The 6,221-nt window shown below is 42.7% G+C and overlaps 1 protein-coding gene across 4 annotated transcripts in view; it reads left to right on the forward strand.

Moving 5' to 3' along the window:
• Nucleotides 1-3,756: 3,756 nt before the first annotated feature.
• PNISR (PNN interacting serine and arginine rich protein) overlaps nt 3,757-6,221 on the forward strand; it is a 35,176-nt gene continuing 32,711 nt past the window's right edge. For 3 of the 4 annotated variants that reach the window (XR_002775361.1, XM_012810388.2, XM_023518220.1), the window contains exon 1: nt 3,757-3,887. The gene's annotated coding sequence lies outside the window, so the exon portion shown is untranslated. The remainder of the gene's footprint in view (nt 3,888-6,221) is intronic. The other variant, XM_023518219.1, reaches the window with a different exon arrangement.

Below are 6,221 nucleotides of genomic sequence, written 5' to 3' on the forward strand. Positions count from 1 at the left end.
AGCTGGGACCACAGGCGCCCGCCACAACGCCCGGCCATTTTTTGGTTGCAGCCGTCATTGTTGTTCGGCAGGTCCGGGCTGGGGATTCGAACCCGCTACCCTAGGTGTACGTGGCTGGCGCCTTAGCCGGTTGAGCCATAGGCGCCGAGCTGAATATAAATGTCTTAACACAACAATTATGAGAAAGGCATGATGGCTATGTTAGCCAGTTGGATGAGAGTTTTCCAAACTGCATATGGAAGCAACACACTGTATCCTATGACAGAATTAATGTACACAATTATGATCTAATAAAAAATAAATTTAAAAAAAGAATTAAAGAGTTGGGCAGCACCTGTGGCTCAGTGGGTAGGGCGCTGGCCCCATATACTGAGGGTGGTGGGTTCAAACCCAGCCCCGGCCAAACTGCAACAAAAAAAATAGCTGGGCGTTGTGGTGGGCACCTGCGATCTCAGCTACTTGGGAGGCTGAGGTAAGAGAATCACCTAAGCCCAGGAGTTGGAGGTTGCTGTGAGTAGTGTGATGCCATGGCACTCTACCAAGAGTGACAAAGTGAGACTGTCTCTTTAAAAAAAAAAAAAAAATTAAAGAGTTGCAGCCAGATGTGGTGGTTCACACCTATAATCCTCTGGAAGCTGAGGCAGGATAATCCCTTTAGTTCAGATGTTTAAAGTTACATGGAGCAATGATGACACCACTGTACCCTAGCCCAGGTGTCTAAGCAAGACTCCATCTCTCCCTCTCTCTTTTTTTTGGGACAGAGTCTCACTCTGTTGCCCTGGATAGAGTGCTGTGGCATCATCATAGTTCAGAGCAACCTCAAACTCTTGAGCTCAGGAATCCTTTTGCTTCAGCCTTCCCAGTAGCTGAGACCATAGGTACATAGTATGAAATCCTGCTAGTTTTTTCAAATTTTTTTTTTTTTTTTTAGAGACAGAGTCTCACTCTGTTACCCTCAGTAGAATGCTGTGGTGTCACAGCTCACAGCAACCTTCAGCTCTTGGGCTTAGGCAATTCTCTTGCCTCAGCCTCCTGGGTAGCGGGGACTATAGGCCCCTGCCACAACACCAGGCTATTTTTGTTGCAGTTTGGCTGGGGCCAGGTTTGAACCCACCACCCTCGGTATATGGGGCTGGCACCCTACTCACTGAGCCACAGGCACCGCCCAGTTTTTTCTATTTTTAATAGAGATGGGATCTCACTCTTGCTCAAGCAATCCACCCACCTCGGCCTCCCAGTGTGCTAGGATTACTGGTGTGAGCCACTGCACCCAGCCATGACTGTATCTCTTAAAGAAAATACAAAATAAAAATGTTGCAATTTGTAACAATTTGCTTGTAGCACATTAGATTTAATTTTTTTTTATCCTCCACTGTATTTATTGTGGTAAAATATATAACAAAATTTGCCATTTGAACCATTTTTAGGTGTATAATTCAGTGGCATGAAGTACATTAACTTTGCTGTGCAAATCTCATCATTTCTAGAACTTTTTCTTCATCCCAAACTGAAACTCTATACCCACTGAACCATAAGTCCCCCTTGCTACCCCCCTAATTCCTGGCAACCTACTCTGTCCCTATGAATTTGCCCATTCTAGGTACTTCCTGTAAGTAGAATTATACTGTATTTGTCCTTTTGTGTCTGGTTTATTTTATCCTACATAACGTTCTCAAGTTTCATCTATATTATAGCATATTTCAGAATTTCATTCCAAGGTTGACTGATAACCTATTATATGTTTATGCCACAGCTTTAAATGTTTATTAAGTTTTAAGATGGCTATAGCACAGAATAATACTATAATGGTGCATATCTCAAGAAGCAGGAACAGTTTCTGTACCTTTTCCATAACTCTTTTAGCTTTTTCTCAGTTTACTTTAATGATAATTTGTTTCTATAATAATGCAAGGTGCTAAATTAACTATATCTTCCCTTAGAGGATAAACACTCTGCAAACAGGAAGTTAATAAAAATTTCATTTACAAACTCCCCTGACTGTTAGTCCTTAACAGTGGACTGCCAAGTTTAAGACTAGCAAGATGGTGGCTGCACTTGATAATGGCAGTGCAAAATAAATGCACTGCAGCAGTTAATGTACAGGACAGCTGCTCAAACAGAAACTTTAACATGAAAACACATTATGAGGCAATCTGGTATTGAAATACATATACTTGCCTGATGTGTCCATATAGGGAGTAGAAACATAGAGAATAGTTTCACTAGGGCAATCAGGTTTCTTTAAGGAAAAACTATTTTTTCTAATTTAGAATGTTTCTTAGAGAAATAAACTAGAAAATCAGGCCCTATGCAAAAAACTAGGAAAATAATTTAGATCACAGAGCAAAATCAGAGATTGATAACATGTGATACATGTACTTCTAGTTAAAAATCATTAAGTGATTTTTAAAATCATATGAGACTGTTGAGTAGCCTTATTCTGCTAAGTGGAGAAGGTCTTTGACCTTCTTAGTTTTCTTTGTGCCTCAAGTACTAGCCTCATGAACTCGTACCATGGTGTTGCCAGGTGTAACTGACGAAGGTTTTTCCCAAGCTAAAATTTTATTTTGAGGGCCACTTGGATTTGAGGAAAGACTGATCTTTAAGTACTAAGGGCTTTAGTCTAATATACTAATCCAGGAATATTCGGGTTTAAGGAAGACTGAATTTCATGCAAAGGACATCTCTGTTCTCACATCTATATTGATCTTTTTTAACCACCTAGCTCATATTATTTTGTTTCTACTGTTTCCTTTCCACAACAATTCCCAATGAAGCAATTTAGATACTCAGTACACTCTTCATTCACCCAGAAGTTTCGTGTTACTCTCTGGAAAAACACTTTCCAAGATTCAGTTAAGAAATAATCTATTTTTGAAATCTTTGTATTTTCTTTCAAACTTGTCACTCCTAAAATGGAAATTGATACTTTTGACACTTTAACGTCATTCATACAACATATGGGAATGAAAGTATTCTTTTCGAAGAATTTAACTGCATGAAGCCATCTTGTAGTTGAAGGAAAGTAGAAGCAAGGCAGAAACGAGACCTCTCCTCCACTTTTCCCTAAAGGTCACAGGGAAAGAATTAAACACTGGGACTAGTTGCGAGAAACCGAGCTGAACAAGCGCTCCCAGGAGGGGGCGCGATGCTTTGAAGTTAACAAGGAGAACGACGGTCGCGGGGTCAGTTAAGGTCTCCGCTTTCGCTGCCGATCCAGACTGTCCACCATCACAAACGTATTGTTTCCCTGAGATGGAATCACCGAAAGTGCTCAAAGCGTCCCAAGCTGGAGTACTCCGAGAAGGTTCGGGCCAGGTTCTCGCCTGCTTGAAACATTACTCCTGCCGCACCAAGCAACTGGCCAGAGTTGGTTCCATTTGACCCTGGAGTCCCTCCGTAGTCTGAAACCGGCCTCACGAACTCAGCCCCTTTTCCGAAGCAGAAGTGTGCCCGGGGGAGAACGTACTTAGAGGATCACATTGCTAAAGTAAAAAAAAAAACTGTGGGCGCCCTTTGTGTAAAACACTTAAGCTCCTGGCTTTAAACCTAGTGTAAAGCTAAGAATGGAATCGGGCATGGCTTCGACTATATCAAGAAGTGCAGGAATGTTGAGACAGTTGTTTGGCGTTGACCACAGACTCCAGGTAGATTTGCCCATCACAAAAATGGCCTCGACACAGACCGACTCGGTACAGTCACGTGCTCACAAACCAGGATGAGACGTGGAATGGCTTCAGATGACGAGCGGATGTTATTATTATTCACTTCCGGGTGAGACGAATCAGGCGCCATCTTGTCTTGTTCGTGAAGAAGTAGAAGCATCGAAAGGGTTGGAGAGCTATTACAGGAACGGTGGGGACAAGGGTGTTCCGGAACCAGAGTAGGTAAGTGATGGAGAACGTTTACACGTGGGCACTCGGCGGACCATAACACCCCTCTTTGTTTCTGCGGCGAAGGTAGCTTCCGTAACAGGCTGCGTATGCTGCTTGGCGCGACCGCAGGAATCTCATTCCTTAAAGCGGCGGCGTCCGCCTACTTGGTAAATCAAAGCGGTACTTTCGCTGAAAAGGAAGTGCCCTGTTAAAGAGCGTGTTCACAACTCCTAATCGTAAGGAAGAGTTTTTCTCTGATGAGAAGGGAGTAATTGTCGGGCTCCCGACCGGCCGTTAATCACTGCGCCTGCGCAATGGAAACCCCCCCTGGGGAGGGGGTGCAGGGGGGCGGGGGCGGGGGCGGCGGGGGCCCCGGACCTGGAGCTTTCACCATGTGCGTGTCCGACTACGCAGGCGCGGTTCCTTAGTTCGTGTTTTTGGTGTATTCTTGTCCAGTGATGGACATAAAGCGTTGAGCTTCCCAGAGGAAACACGTATTCAGTATTTCAGTTGCTTTATATGGTGGGTAGTATCATCATCTGAACAGATTGAGCCCGGGACAAATTTTGTTACTGTATTAAGTTGTAAACATTCTAGTTTAAGATGTTAATTCCCCGTTAATCTGTTTTCCTCTTCTCCAAATAAAATAAACTCGGAATTTCTTACGTTAGTGCAGCAAGGAAGAAACAAACCGGAACTCTAAAAGATTTTACTTGTGGATTTTTTTTGTTAAAGTGTCAAGAGGCAATAAAGTAACAGTAAGTTAGTTTTTTAATGTGTACTTAAGAGCCTCTATATGTATATTTTAAATTTATCAAAATAGACTTTACTTTTTAATACATATATACAACCCCCAACACACACAGTTTTTCGTCTTATTAAATACATTAGTATGCTGTATTTGTTACAGTTAGTGAACCAGTATTGATAAATGATTATTAGTTAAAGTCCATAATTTATTCCTGTTTACTTAATTTTTACCTGAAGTCCTTTTTCTGTTCCAGGAGCCCATTGAGAGTACCACATTATGTTTAGTTGTCATATAGGCTTTTCTTGGTTTTGACTGTTCCTCAGGCTGGCTGGCTTGCTTGCTTGCTTGCTTTTTTCTTTTTTTTCTTGTTGTTGTTGTAGTTTTTGGCCAGGGTGGGGTTTGAACCCACCACCGCTGGTATATAGGGCCAGTGCCCTACTCCTTGAGCCACAGGCCCTGCCTCCTCAGGCTTTCTTTATTTTTATTTATTTTTTTTGAGACAGAGTCTCACTGTTACTGTGGGTAGAGTGCTATGGAGTTATATCTCACAGCAACCTCTACTCCTGGGATCAAGCCATCATCCTGTCTCAGCCTCTGAAGTAGCTGGGACTACAGGCCAGTCTAGTTTTTCTATTTTTAGTAAATACAGGGTCTGGGTCTTGGTCTTGCTCAAGCTGATCTCCAGTTCCTGAGCTCAAGTGATCCGCCCACCTCAGCTTCCCAGAGAGCTAGGATTACAGGCATGAGCCACCATGCCTGGTCTGCTTTTCTTATTTTTGGTGACTATTATAGCTGAATTTTTTCTCCTCCAAAATTCCTACCCTGAATTCCTAACCTGAGTACCTCAGAATGGGACAGTATTGGAGGGTAGGGCCTTTAAAGAGGTAAAATGAGGTGGACCCTAACCCAGTATGACCAGTGTTCCTGTAACGAGATTAGGAACGCAGAAAACCACCTTAACTCATAAGAAGTCAACCTTGTGCAAGCCAAGGAGAGAGGCCTCAAAATGAAACTCAGCTTGCTGAAACTTTGATCTTGGACTTCTAGCCTCCAAAACTGTGTGGAAATAAATTTCCAGTTTAAGTCACCCAGTCTGTGGTACTTCTTACGGCAGCCCTAGCAACTTAATAAATGACCTTGACATTTTTGAGGAGTATTACTGGTCAGGTAATATTGTAGCATGCTGTACTGTTGGAATTTGCCAGATACTTTTCTTGCAAGTGAAAAGGGTGTTCAGGGAGGAAGATCAGAGAAGTGCCCTTTTCATCACATGCTATTGAGGGTATATATTATCAAGTGATTTATCATGTTATTGACCTTGATTACCTGCCTAGGGTGGTGCTTGTCATGTTTCTCCACTGTAAAGTTATTCCCCTCCTCTTTAATACTGTACTCTTTGAAGGGAAGTCACTTTGCAGAATCCACATTTAAAAAGGAGTGGAGAATTGTGCTCCCCCTCTTCTAGGGTGGAATTTTTTTTTTTTTTTTTTTTTTTTTTTGAGACAGAGCCTCTAGCTGTTCCCCTGGGTAGAGTGCCGTGGCTTCACAGCTCGCAGAAACCTCCAACTCCTGGGCTCAAGCGAGTCTCCTGCCTC

The sequence above is a fragment of the Otolemur garnettii genome, unplaced genomic scaffold (genome assembly GCF_000181295.1).
Source record: "Otolemur garnettii isolate 467f Iridium unplaced genomic scaffold, OtoGar3 scaffold00132, whole genome shotgun sequence".
Classification (NCBI taxonomy): domain Eukaryota; kingdom Metazoa; phylum Chordata; class Mammalia; order Primates; family Galagidae; genus Otolemur; species Otolemur garnettii.